The sequence below is a fragment of the Zea mays genome, chromosome 4 (assembly GCF_902167145.1).
Source record: "Zea mays cultivar B73 chromosome 4, Zm-B73-REFERENCE-NAM-5.0, whole genome shotgun sequence".
Lineage (NCBI taxonomy): Eukaryota > Viridiplantae > Streptophyta > Magnoliopsida > Poales > Poaceae > Zea > Zea mays.
Genome location: NC_050099.1, coordinates 123,625,872 through 123,648,350, shown reverse-complemented (window position 1 = coordinate 123,648,350; position 22,479 = coordinate 123,625,872). Strand labels below are relative to the sequence as shown.

At 43.1% G+C, this 22,479-nt stretch overlaps 1 pseudogene; it reads left to right on the top strand.

The window, feature by feature from the left end:
- The first annotated feature begins 17,263 nt into the window (after positions 1-17,263).
- Positions 17,264-18,567, top strand: LOC109945796 (uncharacterized; annotated as a pseudogene).
- The last annotated feature ends 3,912 nt before the right edge of the window (positions 18,568-22,479 follow it).

Below are 22,479 nucleotides of genomic sequence, written 5' to 3'. Positions count from 1 at the left end.
TCTCCTTTGCTGGTATTTCTTCGTCTCTGATCAGAGCTTCGGCTACTCTTTTTCTTTTGAGGCCCTCGGCGCCCTTGTTCAATTGTTCGTAGTCTGGGTATTCGAAGCCTAGGGCGTCAAGCACTCGGTTCAGCCTTCGTTTCGGTCGGGCACCGAAGGCTGCTGTCATTAGTTGATCCTCTTTTTTGGAGTAATTTCCCAGGATTTCGTTGCACATCACCTCAACAGTGTCTAACCATTCTTTGCAGGGTTTTTTGAAGAACTTCTTGAACTTGAAGTAGTAGGGAAGCCGGACAAGCTCCCCCTTCTTCTTCTCTCCCTCCAGCTTCGGCATCTCCCACTCTTTTAGAGTAGGGAAAACTCTGAATGCCAAGAACTCTTGAACTAGATCCCTGGTGCCAATATGTTCTGAGATAATTTCAAATTCACCCAGAGCAGCCCAGGTGGGACCTTTTAGGTCGCCAATGTGGCATTGTGGCCTTGTCTCTCCGAAGATTAACTCCAGAGGGCTTTGTACCAATTTTTCTTTGTCTTCATCGACTTTTACATAAAACCACTCAGATTTCCAACCTGCTGGCCATTTGCTTCGGTAGCTGATGACAGGACACTTTGTTGTCTTCCGGTAGGCAAAATTATAGCAACCGAAATTATCATGTAGCCCATCTTTTCTGGCCTTTGTTTGGTAATGTAATTCGTGAGCTCGGCAGAAGCTGTCAGCAAATGGTTCCACAGCTTGGCTTCGGAGGGCCCAGATATAAACATTGAGCCTAACGATGGCGTTAGGAGTCAATTGATGAAAGTAGATACCAAACCTCCTTAGTATCTCCGCAACAATATCGTGGAGAGGGAATCTAAGCCCGGCTTTTAAAAAACTCTTGAAAATAACAATCTCATCCTTCCTTGGCTTCGGGGTGGTTTCTTCTTCCCCGAAGCGGAGTAGCTTCTTCTGGTCCTCATTGAAATAACCTGCTTTCACCATCTTCGAAAGGTCAGCTTTTGAAACAGTTGATTTCCCAAAATCCAAGTGACTGGGCTTGCTGGGCATAGCAAGGTGATAGTCATCTTCGGAGTCAGTCCCTTCAATGTTTTCTTTTCCTTCGGCAGTTGTTGGGTCTGCTTCAGCAGCAGGCATTTCTTCTGTAGTCAGTAGACCGGAACGCTGCATTGCTTCGGAGATGGGCACAGTGTCTGAACCTTCGGCTTCGTCTCCCTCACGTACAACTTTGGCAGTAGATCGTATTCTCGCCATTTGATTCTAAGTTTGGGAAGTCAAAAACTTTTTCCTTTTTTCTTTTCTCCGAAGCTCTTCTTTCTGACGAAGCGGACGTTGAGAAGCACCTTCGTTCGATTCTGAGACTTAAGCTTCGGCTATGGTGAAAAATTTTGGCAGCGAAACAGTGCAAATAGCAATGAATGCTGTGGTAACTTCACACCCACCTGTTTGTTTATATAGTGCTGCAGGTAGGAAGGCGAAGCGGTGGAACTGTTACACCAGGCGCGCAGTAACTCATACCCGCTGTGCAGTGGACCGCAAAGACCAAACAGTAACTCTACAAAGTGGGCTTGGCACGCGCTCGGAAGTCGGATCGTTTCTCCGCAACGAGCTCAGGGAAGGTGTTTTTTGGACCTTCGGCTTCCCGAAGCTGAAGAGGTTTTTTTTCACGGGCCAAGCTCGTTACGAAGAACGATCTAGTACCGCGAAAGGGGCTACTGTTGGGGTCGTGCTTCGGTACGCCGAAGGTCTCACACGAAGAAGCAGCTTCGGCCAAAGTCGTTTCTAAGAGATGGCCGAAGGTCCCTTTTCATGGAGCTTCGGCGTTTTAAACCGACATAGAGGCAGAATGACCTTTTTATACATGTATGTCCGAGTCAATGTTGTAAACTTCCGCAAGGGGTATAATTGTAATTTGTCACAGGCTGCGACCTGTGTCTATAAATAGATGAACAGTACCTCTGTACTGTTCACGCGAACCTGCTTTTTGCCTTCGCATCACATTCGTACTTTTTGCCTTCCGCAAGACCGAAGGTACATTTGTACTTCAAAGTCATTTATATTCATTAATACAAGTAGAGATAATTCTATGATAATATTTACATGTTTATTTCATGATTTATGTGAATGCTTTATTCTTCGTTGTTATGCTTACGAAGGTATGTTCTTTGTAACCTTCGTCCGAGATGCTATATATCCCGAAGGGATATATCGTTATGAAGGACGAAGGACCTTAATACTTAACATTTTCTGTGTTGCCTTGTTCTTAATTCGAAGCATTTGAGAACAAGTCCCCAACACCAATGTTTCCCAAGTGAAATATATGTACAGGAACCTTCAGACTTGGAACGAAGTTGTTCACAATATGAAAAGCATGATCGGGGCGAAGGTCGAATCAATTCCGAAGCTACGCGCAAGGAAGCTTCGGCTTAGTAGCAGAAAAAGGAACCGACTTAAAGAGGAAAAGACTATCTAGTCCTCGATAGATTTTCCTTAAGTCAATTGTAAACATGAAGGGCATGAATGTAATTTTACACAGGTTGTGCTCTGTGCCTATAAATAGATGAACAGTACCCCCGTACTGTTCACGTTGACTTGTATTCACTCGTGCGTCACTCTCGGACTTTTGCCTTCCGTTAAGCCGAAGGTACAAATGTAATTCAGTATTGTTTATGTTTATTCATGATGATACAGTAAAGATATATAAAGGATGTCATGTGATTATTCATGTTATGTCTCATGTTTCATATGCCTCTTCTTTCATTAATATAAACTGCGATGATGAAGGTACGTCCTTCATGACCTTCGTCTGAAGATCATTATATCCCAAGGGAAATAATGCTTCGAAGAACGAAGGTCTTTAACCATTAACATTTCTGTGTTGCCTTGTTCTTAATTCATAGCATTTGAGAACAAGTCCCCAACAGACCTAGTTAGAGAACAATAGACCACTTGGCATAGTGATCTACCCCAAACCTATAATGCACATATGTGTCTTTACCTTTATATTGAACCTGTGTTTGCTCTGTTGCTTATGTTTGGTGTATTGTTCTTTTGTCATTCCCCAAGTGTGTTGAATGAGTGATTGCTTTGCGTAGATAAAGAGCAGTCCGTGGTTCTCGAGTATGTTGAAGGAGACTTCCCTGAGTAGCAATCTGGTGAAGACAAGTGTCCTCTTACTTATTATGCCTACTTACTTTATAATTCATTGTTCCGCATACCATGATCAACCTAAGGATTGACTAGTGTTCTGTTTTCCTGTCCTTGGTTATCCATTGGGAATTGGCTACTATGATTAGTATCATGTTATTGCTTTACTTTGATCAATGAACATGATGATTATATTTATGATACGAGGATATTATTCTAGATATGATGATGAAATTGTGATACTCTAGGGGACTCGGGCTGTTTCCCTAGTACCTCTCCGTAAGGACCTGTTCGTTGGATGACCACCCAGGAAAACAGTACAACCATGAGGGTAGTATGGAACGCCCTTTGCTGATTAATTAGAGGAACTTGAGGTGTAGTCGGCTTCGCCGTCGTGCCGTCAATGGGGTCCGGGCATAATACTTGCTCTACCGAGGTCGGGTGCCGAGGTTCCTTCGTGTTGCTTTTGTTAGTCACCCTTCCTATGGGGAGAGGTATTGTGTTTATCAAACTAGAGAAACCGAACGGATGGTTATAACCTCTGGGATTCTTTGTAAAGGCTACGTAGTAAATCCTTCGCCATTCACCTCGGTAGTGAAGATCGGATCTGTACAACCCAGGCTGGAAAGGGATCATGACTCGTGGGTAAAGTGTGCAACCTTTGTAGAGGGTTAGAAACTGGCATATCAGCCGTGCTCACGGTTATGAGCAGCCTTGGGAGCTCCTTTGATTAGAGTTACTCTGGATACCTTTATGATGATGCTTAATGTTGATGGTTATAATTATGGGTTTTGGTATTTCCTCTTGGAGGGAGTGCCATTTGGGTAACAACTTGGGATTATTGCTAAAACTTGGCTCTCTACTAGTAATAAATACATGACCAACTAAAAGCAACTACTTTAAGCTCAACCCTACATACAGCTAGTCCACTTTATCCAAATGGGACATTTGCTGAGTACGTTGATGTGCACTCACCATTGCTTAAAAACACCAAACACCAGGTTGTCCCCATTGCAACTAGTGCTCAAGAGAAGATGGAGGCAATATGGAGGTCTTTCAGGAGTTTTAGGACTTCGACGAGTTCTATAATAGATTAGTGGCAAACCCACAGTCAGCTGCCTGTGAAGGCCTTATCATACTGCATTTCGTTCAGTAGTTTGATTATGACTTAAGTTAATGACTCTGTGGATGTTTTGGACATCGTAATGTAATGAAGTACTTATTTCCGTTATTATTTTGAGCAATGTGTGATGATGTCCAATTATGTAATCGTTGTGTATGTGAATTCCTGATCCTGGCACGTACATGGTTCGCATTCGGTTTACCTTCTAAAACTAGGTGTGACACGTGCTTCCCCGCATCTCGAAAACGAACTCCCGCACGCCACACGCAAAAACTGCCATCGCACGCCATGCGCCTTCCTGTGCCCGCTATCGCAACCTCGGAGCACGTCGTGAGGATAAGTCCCCGCAAACTCTATGACGAGCGATGCGAGGATGGGCCCCATGAACTCCACGTCGAGTGACCCGCCATGCCGCAACCTCCGATAGCATGCCTGCCACGTCCGCTATCGCTATAAATTTCTGGCCTTTGGCTCTCTACGTCAGCACAGCGAAAATGGTTACCATTACCAGCAGTAGGGCTTGGATCTCCCGAGGTGGTGGGCTCTTCAGAGACCCGTGTCGTCAGTCTGGTGCTGGCGTCCGACTGCTTGCCATGACACATCGAGGTCAGCGGCCACGGGACCCCTCGCTGTGGCATCGGCGATGAGGATGCTGTAGTCGAGCGGCGTGGCGCGGGTGCCGTTCCGCGTAGGGAGGCCCTATCCGCTCTACATCGCGCGCCATCGTTCCATGGTAGTTAAGGTACTCGTACCACCAACTCTCTGACTCTGACGATCTGTAATACCCAAATAGTGGGAGGAATAGAATGTACAAGAATTGGGAAATATAAAAGGTTTATTTGGCCACTTGTGTTGTTATTCTCATTTTTGCATATTTAAATCATGGGGTCACCTTGACTACCAACAATTATATTAAATAAAGAAATTAGTGCATCATGTTGGAGTTTATTTGTTTGTGCATCTGACAATAATAATAACAGTAATAAAAATACATCGTGTAGTAGTCCTCGTAGACGGCCTACGCCGTGGACAGCACCTCTGCGCACACAAACCCCAGTAAGTACCCTATCCTCTGGATCGCTAGGTTCTCCACATCGCGTAGTAGGCCTCGTAGTGAAGAATCGCATAGTTAATCGCTGGTTTGCGTGGCTCCAGCAAACTCCGCGGCCACGCTGGTGGGTGGCGCCGCCGTCATGTGGTGATGTTGGGGAAGGCTTCGCTCGGGTCGTAGATCTGAAGATGACTGGTTGAGATTGGATTCTATCATACCAGTTCGGGCAGGAGATCCAGGCCGTTGAGATCCGATCGGGTGGATCTAGAGGGCTCTAGGTTATTTAAATCTACACCGTCGATTTTGAATCGTGAGGTCGGCTATGTACTGCTTCTCTAGGGGTAGGATCTAATCCTAGCGGTTGGATTCTAATTGAGTGGCCGACAGAGCATACCATTTCGTTTTAAAAAGAGATCTAATCCTAGCGCTCGGTTTTAGATTGGACGACTGAGTTTTCGGGCAGTTTGCCATTTTGCAAAAGAACCCCTAGAATAGGTAGGAATCAACCAGCAGTCCATCACGTGTTGAGGAACATTTAATCCGAGTCTTGAGAATTTTATAAGTTAGCCCCCGTACTCCTTAGTATTCCTGAGCACAGTCTAGAGAGCTGTTAAATGGAGTAAAAATAAAGAAAATTATTTTTAGTATTAAAATAATTCCAAAAACTTATTTAAATTATAGTAAATTCATTTTAATTCCTTTTTGACCTATTCTAGTTGCAATAATTTTGTTTTAATATTATTTATCACCTGGTAACTCTGTTTATGAATGAAACTGAAAGGGAAATGTGCCCTTGGGCCATTTCTAAGTATTTTGGTGATTGAGTGCCAACACAAGTGTCTTTGTGTTAATCTATGTAAAATGGTGGACAAAGTGCAAATCATATCAAAAGGTATGTTTCTAGACTTAGTACATTGTTTTATGGACTAATGTAGTGTGTCTAAGTGCTGGAAACAGGAAAAGAACAATTGGAAATGTCTTGGCTCGAGCAGCCAAGACTCTGCTCAGTCTGGGAGCACCGGACTGTCCGGTGGTGCACCGGACAGTGTTCGGTGCGCCAGGCTGGCTCGTGCGAACTCGCTGCTCTCGGGATTTCATCGGCGGTGTACGGCTATAATTCACCGGACTGTCCGGTGTGCACCGGACTGTCCGGTGAGCCAACGGTCGGCCGGGCCAACGGTCGGCTGCGTGATCTGCGCAAGACACGTGGCCGAGCCAACGGTCGGGAGGGGGCACCGGACTGTCCGGTGTGCACCAGACAGTGTCCGGTGCGCCAACGGCTCCTAGGCGCCAACGGTCGGCTTCGCCAGGGAAGGAAAGAAATCCACACCGGACAGTGTCCGGTGTGCACCGGACAGTGTCCGGTGCGCCAGGCGACAGAAGGCAAGATTTGCCTTCCTGGATTGCTCTCAACGGCTCCTAGCTGTCTTGGGGCTATAAAAGGGACCCCTAGGTGCATGGAGGAGAAAACCAAGCATTCCTTGAGCACTCTTGATCACTCACACTCCGTTCTTGCGCACTTGTTCGACATTCTAGTGATTTGAGCTCCGTTCTAGTGTGCTAGTCTTTTGAGCTTAAGTCTGGGTCTTGTGTGTGTGTACTTGCTGTGATCTTTGTGTCTTGTGTGAGTTGCTAATCCCTCCCTTACTCCGTGCTTCTTTGTGAACATCTTTGTAAGGGCGAGAGACTCCAAGTTGTGGAGATTCCTCGCGAACGGGATTAAGAAAAGCAAAGCAAAACACCGTGGTATTCAAGTGGGTCTTTGGACCTCTTGAGAAGGGTTGATTGCAACCCTCGTCCATTGGGACGCCACAACGTGGAGTAGGCAAGCGTTGGTCTTGGCCGAACCACGGGATAACCACCGTGCCATCTCTGTGATTGATATCTTTGTGGTTATTGTGTTTTGTTGAGACTCCTTTCTAGCCACTTGACATTATTGTGCTAACGCTTAACCAAGTTTTTGTGGCATTAAGCTTTAAGTTTTACAGGATCACCTATTCACCCCCCCCCCTCTAGGTGCTCTCAATTGGTATCGGAGCCGTTCTCTTCAAGAAAGGGACTAACCGCCCGAAGGGATGGATCCTAAGGGGAAGGGAATCGTGATCAACGATAAGGAGAAGGAGTCCTTTGTCAACGAGCCAAAGGATGACAAGCCTACCGACTCGGGCTCGGGCCACAGACGCAAAGATGGGAAGAAGAAGAAGACGAGACGCATCAAGGAGATCGTCTACTACGACGACAGCGATGAGTCCACTTCTTCCCAAAAGAACAACGACGACAACGACTACGAGAGAAGGAAACCGGTTAATTCGAACTTTTCTTTTGACTACTCTCGTATTCCGCAAAGTACAAATGCTCATTTGCTCTCCATTCCACTTGGCAAACCTCCTCACTTTGATGGAGAGGACTACGGATTTTGGAGCCACAAAATGCGTAGTAACCTGTTCTCTCTCCATCCAAGCATATGGGAGATTGTGGAAAGTGGAATGAAATTTGATAGCTCAGATAGTCCTATGTTTATCAATGAACAGATTCATAGAAATGCACAAGCCACTACTGTGTTGTTAGCCTCTTTGTGCAGGGACGAGTACCATAAGGTGAGCGGCTTGGACAATGCCAAGCAGATCTGGGATACCCTCAAGATCTCTCATGAGGGGAACGACGTCACCTTACTCACCAAAATGGAGTTGGTGGAGGGCGAGCTTGGAAGATTCACAATGATAAGGGGCGAGGAGCCAACCCAAACATACAACCGGCTCAAGACCCTTATCAACAAAATAAGGAGCTACAGAAGCACGCGATGGACGGATCACGACGTCGTCCGCCTAATGCTAAGGTCTTTTACTGTACTTGATCCACATTTGGTGAACAATATTCGTGAAAATCCCAGGTGCACCAAGATGTCGCCCGAAGAAGTCCTTGGAAAGTTCGTAAGCGGGCGAATGATGATCAAGGAGGCAAGGTACGTGGACGACGCGTTGAACGGTCCAACCCATGAGCCTCAACCCATTGCTCTCAAGGCAATGAGAAGCAAGGAGGCGCTACCTAGCAAGGTGGCGCAAGTTGAGGTGGCCGGGCTCAATGATGAAGAGATGGCCCTCATCATCAAGCGCTTCAAGACGGCGCTAAAGGGTCGCAAGGGACAGCCAAGCAAGACCAAGACAAAGGGGAAGCGTTCATGCTTCAAATGCGGTAAGATTGGTCATTTTATTGCTAACTGTCCCGATAATGAAAGTGACCAGGAACAAGGGAGCAAGAGGGAGAAGAAGAAGGCATACAAGAAAGCTAAGGGCGAGGCACACCTTGGAAAGGAGTGGGACTCGGATTGTTCGTCATCCGACTTCGAAAATGAAGGACTCGCCGCCACCGCCTTCAACAAGTCATCCCTCTTCCCCAACGAGCGTCACACATGCCTCATGGCAAAGGAGAAGAAGGTATGTACTCGAGACAGCACTACTTATGATTCTTCGAGTGATGATGAATCTAGTGATGAAGAAATAGATTACTCTAGTTTGTTCAAGGGATTGGATAGAACTAAAGTAGATAAGATTAATGAATTGATTGATGCCTTGAATGAAAAGGATAGACTCTTAGAAAAACAAGAGGACCTTTTATATGAAGAGCATGACAAATTTGTAGTGGCACAAAAATGTTATGCTTTAGAAGTTAAAAGAAATGAAATGCTGTCTTGTGAACTATCTTCTTGCCATGAGACAATTTCTAGCTTAAGGAGCATAAATGATGGTTTGAATGCTAAGTTAGAGATAGCAAGTAAATCTAAATCTTGTGTAGAACATGTTATGATTTGCAATAGGTGTAGAGATTTTGACATTGATGCTTGTAGTGAACACATAGCTTCTATTGCAAAATTAAGGGATGAAGTAGCTAGTCTTAATGCCCAACTTAAGACTAGCAAAAGTGAATTTGATAAGTTAAAATTTGCAAGGGATGCCTACACTATTGGTAGACACCCCTCAATTAAGGATGGACTTGGCTTCAAAAGAGAAGCCAAGAACTTAACAAGCCATAAGGCTCCCATCCCCGCCAAGGAGAAAGGGAAGGTCCCTATGGCTAGCAGTGCTAAAAAGAACCATGCTTTTATGTACCATGATAGAAGACAGTCTTATAGGAGTTGCAATGCTTATGATGCTTTTGACTCTCATGCCATGTTTGCTTCTAGTTCTTCCTGGATGCATGGTAGAGATATGTCTAGGAGATACGTTGTTCATATGCCTAGGAGAAATATTGTTAATGTTCCTAGGAAAGTTAATGAACCCTCTACAATATATCATGCTTTAAATGCTTCCTTTGCTATTTGTAGAAAGGATAGGAAGATAGTTGCTAGAAAATTAGGGGCAAAATGCAAGGGAGACAAAACTTGCATTTGGGTCCCTAAGGATATTTGTGCTAACCTTGTAGGACCCAACATGAGTTGGGTACCTAAGACCCAAGCCTAAATTTGTCTTGCAGGTTTATGCATCCGGGGGTTTAAGCTGGATTATCGACAGCGGATGCACAAACCATATGACGGGGGAGAAGAAGATGTTCACCTCCTACGTCAAAAACAAGGATCCCCAAGATTCAATCATATTCGGTGATGGAAATCAAGGCAAGGTGAAAGGCTTAGGCAAAATTGCAATATCAAATGAGCACTCTATTTCTAATGTGTTTTTAGTTGAGTCTCTTGGATATAATCTGTTATCTGTTAGTCATTTATGCAATATGGGATATAATTGTCTATTCACTAATGTAGATGTGTCCGTCTTTAGAAGGTGTGATGGTTCACTAGCTTTTAAGGGTGTACTAGACGGCAAACTTTACTTAGTTGATTTTACAAAAGAAGAGGCCGGTCTAGATGCATGCTTAATTGCTAAGACTAGCATGGGCTGGCTATGGCATCGTCGCTTAGCACATGTGGGGATGAAGAACCTTCACAAGCTTCTAAATGGAGAACCCGTGATAGGTTTAACTAACGTGCAATTCGAAAAAGATAGACCTTGTGCAGCATGTCAAGCAGGTAAACAGGTGGGAGGAGCACATCACAACAAGAATGTGATGACCACATCAAGACCCCTGGAGCTGCTACATATGGACCTCTTCGGACCTGTTGCCTATCTAAGCATTGGAGGAAGTAAGTATGGTTTAGTTATTGTTGATGACTTTTCCCGCTTCACTTGGGTATTCTTTTTGCAGGATAAGTCTGAAACCCAAGGGACCCTCAAGCGCTTTCTAAGGAGAGCTCAAAATGAGTTTGAGCTCAAGGTGAAAAAGGTAAGGAGCGACAATGGGTCCGAGTTCAAGAACCTTCAATTGGAGGAGTACCTTGAGGAGGAAGGGATCAAGAACGAGTTCTCCGCTCCCTACACACCACAGCAAAATGGTGTGGTAGAGAGGAAGAACAGGACGCTAATCGATATGGCGAGGACGATGCTTGGAAAGTTCAAGACCCCCAAGCACTTTTGGTCGGAAGCCGTGAACACGGCCTGCCACGCCATCAACCGGGTCTACCTTCACCGCCTCCTCAAGAAGACTTCGTATGAGCTTCTAACCGGTAACAAACCCAATGTGTCTTACTTTCGTGTATTTGGGAGCAAATGCTACATTCTAGTGAAGAAGGGTAGAAATTCTAAGTTTGCTCCCAAAGCTGTAGAAGGGTTTTTGTTAGGTTATGACTCAAATACAAAGGCGTATAGGGTCTTCAACAAATCATCGGGTTTGGTTGAAGTCTCTAGCGACGTTGTATTTGATGAGACTAATGGCTCTCCAAGAGAGCAAGTTGTTGATCTTGATGATGTAGATGAAGAAGATGTTCCAACGGTCGCAATGCGCACCATGGCGATTGGCAATGTGCGACCACAAGAACAATTGGAGCAAGATCAACCATCTTCCTCAACAATGGTGCATCCTCCAACCCAAGATGACGAACATGTACCTCAAGTGGAGGCGCATGATCAAGGGGGAGCACAGGATGTTCAAGTTCAAGAGGAAGAAGCACCTCAGGCACCTCCAACCCAAGTTCGAGCAATGATTCAAAGGAATCATCCCGTCGACCAAATTCTGGGTGATATTAGCAAGGGAGTAACTACTCGTTCAAGATTAGTTAATTTTTGTGAGCATTACTCCTTTGTCTCTTCTATTGAGCCTTTCAGGGTAGAAGAGGCCTTGCTAGATCCGGACTGGGTGTTGGCCATGCAGGAGGAACTCAACAACTTCAAGCGCAATGAAGTTTGGACACTGGTGCCTCGTCCCAAGCAAAATGTTGTGGGAACCAAATGGGTGTTCCGCAACAAACAGGACGAGCACGGGGTGGTGACAAGGAACAAGGCTCGACTTGTGGCAAAAGGTTATGCCCAAGTCGCAGGTTTTGACTTTGAGGAGACGTTTGCTCCTGTGGCTAGGCTAGAATCAATTCGTATTTTGCTAGCATATGCCGCTCACCATTCTTTCAGGTTGTACCAAATGGATGTGAAGAGCGCTTTCCTCAACGGGCCGATCAAAGAGGAGGTGTACGTGGAGCAACCCCCTGGCTTCGAGGATGAACGGTACCCCGACCACGTGTGTAAGCTCTCTAAGGCGCTCTATAGACTTAAGCAAGCCCCAAGAGCATGGTATGAATGCCTTAGAGACTTTCTAATTGCTAATGCTTTCAAGGTTGGGAAAGTCGATCCAACTCTTTTTACTAAGACTTGCGATGGTGATCTTTTTGTGTGCCAAATTTATGTCGATGACATAATATTTGGTTCTACTAACCAAAAGTCTTGTGAAGAGTTTAGCAGGGTGATGACACAGAAATTCGAGATGTCGATGATGGGCGAGTTGAACTACTTCCTTGGGTTCCAAGTGAAGCAACTCAAGGATGGCACCTTCATCTCCCAAACGAAGTACATGCAATACTTACTAAAGCGGTTTGGGATGAAGGACGCCAAGCCCGCAAAGACGCCGATGGGAACTGACGGACACACTGATGTCAACAAAGGAGGTAAGTTCGTTGATCAAAAAGCATACCGGTCCATGATAGGTTCGTTGCTTTATTTATGCGCTAGTAGACCGGATATTATGCTTAGCATATGCATGTGTGCTAGATTTCAATCCGATCCTAAGGAGTGTCACTTAGTGGCTGTGAAGCGAATTCTTCGATATTTAGTCGCTACGCCTTGCTTCGGGATCTGGTATCCAAAGGGGTCTAACTTTGACTTGATTGGATACTCAGATTCCGACTATGCTGGATGTAAGGTCGATAGGAAGAGTACATCGGGGACGTGCCAATTCTTAGCAAGGTCCCTGGTGTCGTGGAACTCTAAGAAACAAACTTCCGTTGCCCTATCCACCGCTGAGGCCGAGTACGTTGCCGCAGGACAGTGTTGTGCGCAACTACTTTGGATGAGGCAAACCCTCCAGGACTTTGGCTACAACCTGAGCAAAGTCCCACTCCTATGTGACAATGAGAGTGCTATCCGAATAGCGGAAAATCCTGTTGAGCACAGCCGCACAAAGCACATTGACATCCGGCATCACTTTTTGAGAGACCACCAGCAAAAGGGAGATATCGAAGTGTTTCATGTTAGCACCGAGAACCAGCTAGCCGATATCTTCACTAAGCCTTTAGATGAAAAGACCTTTTGCAGGCTGCGTAGTGAGCTAAATGTCCTAGATTCATGGAACTTGGATTGATTCATAGCATACATGTATTTATGCCTTTGATCATGTTCCTTATGCATTTTTGTTGCTTACTATGGTGCTCAAGTTGTACAATCACTCCCCGGACCTCACAAGTCCTTGTGCAAGTGATGCACATATTTAGGGGGAGTTGTGCTACAACTTGACCCTTTGAGACTAACCGTTTGCTTGAGTTTGCTTGATTTAGTCTCAAAGGAGGTTTGGAAGGGAAAAGGTGGTCTTGGACCATGAAAGACTTCCACTGCACTCCGATGAGAGGGTAACTTATTCCAAGTTCATCGCATGTCCTCTTATTGCCTTTGTACTCTTATTTGAAGATCCTGGTGAGGAAATGGGGTTTAAGGGCCAAGTTGATCCCGTTTTGGTGCTTGATGCCAAAGAGGGAGAAAGTAAAGGCCAAAGCAATAGATGGATCAGCTACCACTTGAGAAATTTTGAAAATAGTAGATTAGAGCTTTTGGTTTGTCAAAACTCTTTTATTGTCTCTTTTGTCAAAAGTTGGCCTCTTGTGGGGAGAAGTGTTGATTATGGGAAAAAGGGAAGTTTTTGAAATCTTGAATCAATTTCTCTGGGAACGACTCTCTTCATGTCTTAACAAGTGTGTTTGACTTAGAGATAGAAAATTGAGTTTGATTTGCAAAAACAAACCAAGTGGTGGCAAAGAGTGATCCATATATGCCAAAATTGATTCAAAACAACTTTTGGTTTTCATTTGCATTGATATTGCACTTGTTCTAGTTGCTCTATGTTGTGTTGGCATAAATCACCAAAAAGGGGGAGATTGAAAGGGAAATGTGCCCTTGGGCCATTTCTAAGTATTTTGGTGATTGAGTGCCAACACAAGTGTCTTTGTGTTAATCTATGTAAAATGGTGGACAAAGTGCAAATCATATCAAAAGGTATGTTTCTAGACTTAGTACATTGTTTTATGGACTAATGTAGTGTGTCTAAGTGCTGGAAACAGGAAAAGAACAATTGGAAATGTCTTGGCTCGAGCAGCCAAGACTCTGCTCAGTCTGGGAGCACCGGACTGTCCGGTGGTGCACCGGACAGTGTCCGGTGTACCAGGCTGGCTCGTGCGAACTCGCTGCTCTCGGGATTTCATCGGCGGTGTACGGCTATAATTCACCGGACTGTCCGGTGTGCACCGGACTGTCCGGTGAGCCAACGGTCGGTCGGGCCAACGGTCGGCTGCGCGATCTGCGCAAGACACGTGGCCGAACCAACGGTCGGGAGGGGGCACCGGACTGTCCGGTGTGCACCGGACAGTGTCCGGTGTGCACCGGACAGTGTCCGGTGCGCCAACGGCTCCCAGGCGCCAACGGTCGGCTTCGCCAGGGAAGGAAAGAAATCCGCACCGGACTGTCCGGTGCGCCAGGCGACAGAAGGCAAGATTTGCCTTCCTGGATTGCTCTCAACGGCTCCTAGTTGCCTTGGGGCTATAAAAGGGACCCCTAGGCGCATGGAGGAGAAAACCAAGCATTCCTTGAGCACTCTTGATCACTCACACTCCGTTCTTGCGCACTTGTTCGACATTCTAGTGATTTGAGCTCCGTTCTAGTGTGCTAGTCTTTTGAGCTTAAGTCTGGGTCTTGTGTGTGCGTACTTGCTGTGATCTTTGTGTCTTGTGTGAGTTGCTAATCCCTCCCTTACTCCGTGCTTCTTTGTGAACATCTTTGTAAGGGCGAGAGACTCCAAGTTGTGGAGATTCCTCGCGAACGGGATTAAGAAAAGCAAAGCAAAACACCGTGGTATTCAAGTGGGTCTTTGGACCGCTTGAGAAGGGTTGATTGCAACCCTCGTCCATTAGGATGCCACAACGTGGAGTAGGCAAGCGTTGGTCTTGGCCGAACCACGGGATAACCACCGTGCCATCTCTGTGATTGATATCTTTGTGGTTATTGTGTTTTGTTGAGACTCCTTTCTAGCCACTTGACATTATTGTGCTAACGCTTAACCAAGTTTTTGTGGCATTAAGCTTTAAGTTTTACAGGATCACCTATTCACCCCCCCTCTAGGTGCTCTCAGAAACATAGATTAAAATTATTTATTTGGTTTATTCTATATCAACCACTTAATAACTTCAGAAAATCATAACTCGATAATTGTAGCTCCGAATTTAGTGATTCTCGAACCTACAATCTTGTTGTGATGTGTAGAATATTATTATGTAGTATGATCTCATGTTTGGTGTGATGTTAATTTCTCCTGTACCATGTTTGTTTGTATTGTTGCGAGTAGACAAGCAAGCCACTGATGACCCAGGTGTTCAGCAGGTGGATAATTCTGAGCAGGAGCTCGTTGAAGGCAAGTTGTGCCCTTGACCACTTTTATTTATCCAATAATGTTCTCTTTATTCACTATGGAATGTTTCGGCTTAATTTTGATGGGACCCAATAGGTCACCCTAGTCTACTTTACCTTATGCCTTGATCACCACTGAACTTTTGGGTAGTCTTGCTATTGCTATATGTGGTTTTGGATGTTGAGATAAATTTGACACATGATCATCCTTTATTATTACTGTTGATTATTTATTGTTCATGATAAGATTATTGTGTTAATTGGAACATGAAGAACCACCCGAGAAAACAGTGCTACCACAAGGGTGGAATGGGACACCCTTGGCCAAGTAATTAGGAAAACTAGGGAGAGATTACCTTACCTGAAAGGGGCAAACAGGGAGGCATCACTGTAGAGTATAGGGAGGTTCTCGGGTCAGACTGCCTGGCTTTCCGGACAGGGTATTCTTAAGCTTCCTCCTTCCTAAATCTGTAACGGGTTTTCTCGAACTAGTGGAACTTTGGAAAGGCTTCGTAGTGCTACCCTGCCTCGTCTCCTCGGTAGAGATGAATGGGAAGTCACGATCCCTTGGCAAACGGGTAACACGACTTGTGGGTAAAGATGTGCAACCTCTTGCGGAGTGTAAAACTGTTATATCAGCCGTGCTCACGGTCATGAGCGGCTCAGATACTCACATGATTAATTTATGTAAGTAAATTTAATCTGTCATTTGCATCGCATTGTGGTTTATTATTAATTTTGATCTACTATTACTTTGGGTTGGTATACACTTATATTTAGTAACTGCTAATAAAATTTGACCAACTTATTAAAAGTAATGTTCACCTTCAACCATTATTTATTGATCAGCCTTACACTTCACATGGGCTCCCACCTTTGGAGAGTTCATGCACATTATTCCCCACAACTTGTTGAGCTATGATCTTTTGTGAGCTCACCCTTGCGATATATAAACCCTCACAGGAGTAGAACAGGTGGTCCAGGAGGAGACCTACAACGAGGAGTACGAGTTGATCTAGGTGGCGTATCCTAGTCAGCTTGATGGCGCCAAGGAATAATTATTAGCTCGTTTTATTGTTATCATTTATTTTTATAAGGCACTTCCACTATGTAATAATATTTGTGACATTTATCTCTATACACTTGTCGTTATATGTGATGTTCTTATTTGGCGCACATATGAGACGCACCCCGCTTTATCCCTTAAATCCGGGTGTGACACGATCAATCGATCTGCTTAGGCCGGGGAGGTCTCGATTGGTAGCTGTAGGTGGAGTGCTAGCGGTACTGATGCAAACGGAGCTTGGGAGTCAGATTGGTGTGTATGGGGGTGAGCAATCGGTTGCATGCTTGCTCGTTTCTAAATTGATGGAGCCGGGAATTGGGTCGTCCGTGTTTATGGCGGCAACGACAGCCATGGGGATGCATGCCATGTATTTGTGAAATTGCGGCAACATTCGCTGAGTCTTGGAGAGCTACTTCTGCGGTTGTGATCTAAAGAAGGTTCTCAAATCACGGACATCTCTTATCTTTGTCGAATGATTCTAATTTACATATGTTTCCATTTCATATTAATATTATTCTGTTAACAACATATTTTCTTAAGTAACATCATGTTTAGCTTAACAAATATGCTTAGTATTTTTTACATACATATATTTTTTTAATCAGTAATTATGCCAAATTTGCAAATTAAGACATGTTAGAGGAAGATACATCATGAAAAATAGAATAACTAAAAATTCCAAACACCATGGCTTTTGCGCGTTTAACTTCTCTATACTTCACAGCCCATCGCAGAAGTCTTGCTGGATCGTTGTCGTCTTCATCCTCTTACAGTTGTTGTCATGGGCAAGCTCTGGTGAAAGAAACCATAGTGGAAAATGTGGAGAAAACCATATCCAACCTCCCAACATATGCAACTTGTGCACGTGATCTAGTTTCATATGTCAATGAGAAAGATGTAGATGCACCATGAGAACAAAACACATGATATTACTCGTGCTCTTTTATCTGATTCAATTTCATATTATGCGACATTTGTAGCTCTTTTGTTTTTTTGGCAAAGAGTGTATGAAAAGACCAGCTGAACGGAAGATGGGATCGTTCTTTTCTCTGCTAGAATTCATGGACATTGACATTTAATTAACAAACACAACTCAAGCTCTCATGGCATGCATATCCCTATCTGAATTCGAGGCAAGCAAAATTGGGTTCAGTAAAATACTTGTCCCTCGAATAGCAGAGATAATTTCCATAGGATCACCATATCTTATTTTTACATCCACTACCATAGTTGCAATTATATTTGTTCCAGCAGACTACATAAATCTTATTTGCTCTTTTGAAATAGTATGTTCCATAGATAGATTAATTGATCTTCTTTGTTCCTATGAAGATACTTCAACTCAAGCCAACATCTCTTCTGTTCTGGCCAAGATATCTAAGCATGTTGATGGCGCAATTGCTGATGAAATTTGGCAAGAATTCCCATGGATCAAATTGCAGATCTCTTGTTTGCAGAAAATGAGCAATGTAAGAAAATGTGTTTGCAAGAGTTGCATTTTTTATAAAGGTTGGAAAGTTGAAAGCTGCTAAGACTAGGATTGAATCAAGAATTAACAAGAAACTTCTTGTGCTTCTAGGCAATGGTTCTGAGATCTCATAGCACCACGTGATTACCACGCTAAAAACATTCAGTGAACTTGGTGCTCCACTTCAAGGGTGCATGGGACCTAAAGTGTTGCTTCATTTGCCTTGGCATGCTTAGATCAGTTTGAAAAGATTTGTTTTGTTTGGCATAAATGTATTGCAACCACCAAAGCCCCAACAATTATTTCAGGTGATTCTTCATAATATCCTTCAGAGAGACAACTAAAATATCATTGAAACCATCCAATATTTATTATCTCTTGCTGAAAGGGCAAATGATACAAGAGTGCAAGACCTCCTTTTGGGAAGTCTTATATTTCTGCTTTATGTAAAAAATAAGGTGAAATTATGTATAAGTGAGTGATTGAACTTTAGTTGTTGGCTCCACATTCACACTCACCTAATCAATAGAAAACATATATTTTGTGTTTTATTAAAACAAATTTTATCATATGTCATGTATAAAAACCATAGCAATGCACAGGCATATGACTAGTAGAGAAAACGTTTCGTTTTCCTGTATTCTTTCTTCACGTTATCTATGTTGTTGTCTGCATAGGTCATCTTTTCCAGCGCTCTCCTGGCCACGCTGTGCTACTCCTCCCGGTCTCCCCCATGACTGGTACATGCGGTAGCTCTTGTAGCATCACAGCGGGCCCGTTATCCTAGGTAGTGAACGCCAGTAGGATGTAAGCCGCCTGTCGTCCTAGGCAACGAACGCCAGTAGGATGTAAGCCACCATACACTTGTCTTCCTCCTTGATCCACATGCCTTGTTGGTGTGCGCCTTCTTGCAGCATGGCGATCACCCATCTATCTACTTGCTGCTTCATGTTGGCTTGTCGTCCACAGCGCAAGGAGACGCCAATGGTGGTCGCAAGCCAATGGCATAGCGCGCGACGGTGGACGTGAAGCCAAGCCCAACGAAGATCCCGACAGATGTCATGACCTTGTGGCGGCTACGCGATCCAATGGCGAGTGAGGCCAAGAGCTCCGTGGAGCCATCCCCATGGTAGAATTCCTACAGACGAGCGGTCCTCCCTACGCACTCGGCATGGCAGGGCGCGGACCTTGGGCGACCATTCCTATGTTGTGAACATTTGATATGAGTGGGGTCAAATTTGAAGGGGGGGGTTGTGCAAGAATGTCTAAGTTCTTATGGAGGGACTCTATTCAGGTAAGACTGTTGAAGCTCTCTGTGTGAGGTGACAAGTTGTTTCTATGTAAACTAACAAAGTAACTGATGAAACTCTCTACTCTAGTTAGAGAAGGGCCCTATTCAGATAAGAACATCAAATCTCTTCTTGGTAAGGACCGTGTCAAGACAAGAATGTCGAAGCTCTCTTTAGGAGGGACCCTATCAGGGAAAGAACATCGTTGGGTTGCTCTAGCTCGACCGGTAAGCATAGAGCACCACTCTTAGTTGTGTACCATCCTTGATCGTTGGATCAATCAATGAACAACAATATGTGGTTAGAAAGTGATGAACAACAATGTATGTTTAGAAAGCGATGAACAACAACATATATTTAGAAAGCGATGAACATCGATTTTGTTGAAATTGAGGCAGTTTATTGGTTTTTTAATGATTAGATGTTAGTAACCATAATCAATTGTGATCCTCTCGTATATAGAGAGGGAGGTGGTCTTATCGCAGTAGGCAGTGAACAACAACATATGGTTAGAAAGTGATGAACAACAATATGTGGTTGAAAATGAGATAGTAGATTGGTTTTTAACGATCAAATGTTGGATCCTTAGTTGATTCCTCTTGTTCAACAGGATTAATCGGCCTTTCCTTCTGTTGAAGAGATTTTATTTTCCACCTAACATCTTTTGGAATTATGATCACATTATTATCCTTGGGATATCTTTAATTTGTAATTCATGGACAATGACATTGTCTTCGCTTAGGGGCTCCACATCCCTCTATTGGCATGTGAACCTTGAACTTTGAATGAATCGGCTAATGGTAGCCAATTTTCCATCAAAGACCAATCAAACCCAATTAGTCCATTTGTAAGCTAAAGAAAATCCCAATCATCATTTATCCATGCCAATTGGGTCACTTAACAAAACATATTACAGTTAGAAGTATTATGAACAAATGAATTATGCCACTTGCAATATGTTAGCTCTTTTAAGTTTTGAATAGACAATAAAACATTATGATCAGTAATTCTAATAAAATTATTATCTAGAAATATATCAAAGACATAACCATAAAAAGTAAATTGAAAGTTGTACTTTGATTTCTGTACCCGACTCCTTTGTAGAGTAAAATTTAAAGCTAGGTAAATGAACATATCAGATTTGACATTAATACAACACCTTTGTGGTTGTTTTTGGTAATCCTTGGTTTTGGCAGACCACCATTATTAGTCTAGATGACATTCTGAATTAGTGTTTTATAATTACTAGGAAGAATATCACCAATATATGTATAGATTGAAGCAATATGACCAAACTGGAAATTTAATAACATATTTGTATTATATACCTTGTTGATCATGTTGGAGAAGTGTATGTACTTGGTTTGAATAATGTTGCTCCTTATCCCCAAAAAATAGCCAATTATAGCCTCCTCAAAATCCATAGAGAAAACCTTATCAACAATAGGAGCCAAATCATCTAGAGATTCATCGTTTATCACCGAAATAGGGGAAATCGGCCTAGCCAGCATCAACATAGGTTGGTCGACTTGCAAGGTAGAAGGCACAACAAAAGTTGTCCTAGCTAACTCAAACCTAGTCTGGGTAGATAGGGTGTGTTTGGTTTGACTTTTGGCTATGCATTTTATCTCCAAAAGCCAAAACCCAAACTAAAGGGCCCAATATAGCCAACAGTTTTTTTCCAAAAGATGGCTTTCTCGCAATGCAAAATTGGAAGCACCTATGGACATACTTTTAGTGGCTTTCTAATGGAAGAACTTTTGCAAATATATGTGAAGAACTTTTTAGTGGCTTTTAGCGGCTTCCACCAAACAACTTTTAACTTTTTTACAGCTCACAGTCCATAACAACTTTTTTCATAGAATCATAGCTCACATCATGCAACCAAACATACCATAAGTTAGTCTACCTAGCCTAGACCCTACCTTGCCAGCTTGAACAATATAGGGGTGAATTCAGCTTAGGCAACCCTACGGCGGCCTAACTGACTTTTGCAATGTAAGTTCCATCTCCTTTTAAGCTTTTTAGGGGTTTGAGCTTTATTAACTTTATATGCTTTATCAATCAAACATTGTTCAGCTTAAATTTGTATCCATCAAAGACGCGATAGTCACTAGATAAGCATACAACCCCTTTAACTCCTAAAAATCAAGTTTAGCCTGCTTCGTGTGTTTTTCATGTTTTCTGTAGCTAGAATTGTTTCTGGAGATGTGACTGATTTGGAAAAGACATTTTATTATTTTCTTTTAGTCAAACATCTACTTATACCTGAACCAATTCTTCCTTTATCAATTGCGCCAATTAGCAAAGCTCTTTTTCTCACATTCACAATAGATTACTCAGGTGTGATCGATTTCTTGCTAGTTATTTTAAAGCGGACAACAAGCATCTCATAATCTTTTTTGTATATCTAGCACATGCTTTTAAAGAGTTTGAAATTACCTTTCTAAGTTTAGCAAGGTCTGATTGAGAATAGCTAACTAAATCTCATTGATTTAGCTAGAATCACTCGTGACATATGTAGCCAAATCATGAGTATTAACATTACCCAATCTTTTACTAATTTTTTTGCTTGAGTTGGGAGCAATATATGAGATCAAATTATGAGTATTATCATTAGCATGCTTTGCTGCATTTTTATCAGTTCACCTTGAGTTTGATGTAACATAATACACTAAATTATGAGCATTAACATTTTCATAGTACAATAAAGATTGAGAGTGATTAGCTAAATAATTAGCATCATGTTAGATAACTCTCTCATTCGTCGACATGTCTTGTGGTGGAATCACATATTTTGAACTTATAGTTGATGAAGAAGAATAGTATTAAAACCCAAATAATTCATAATTGATGTCTACTCTTGAATATGATACCAAGCATTATAATGTTTATGAAGACTATAGTCAACATAATAATTAGTCGATGCAATAATCTACTATAGTTATGACTAGTAACATCAGCATAAAAAATCATATAACTTGGAAATTAATTAGTAGAGACACAAGATGCATGCACAAGCTATATTATTCAGGATAATTGTAGCAGTTTTGTGGTGTCATATCTTGGTACTCCATGATTTAAATATTGATTACCATGCTGAATTTTATAGCAACATGTTACACAATAGTAAGCAAGATTACCATAAGATCAAAACCATGTGATCGATCTTTTGGGCTAGATACAAAGGTAATGAAGTGTGCAAGAAGGATGAATCAACGAAGAATATGTCCAGGGCAAAGAGATTCAACTACAAAGTAAAGTCGAAGCGATTCTTTCCTGGCAAAGTCGGCAAAAGGTGAGTTGACGATGAATTAGATCACAAACCAGCAAAAGCTAGATTGCTTAGGTCACCATTGA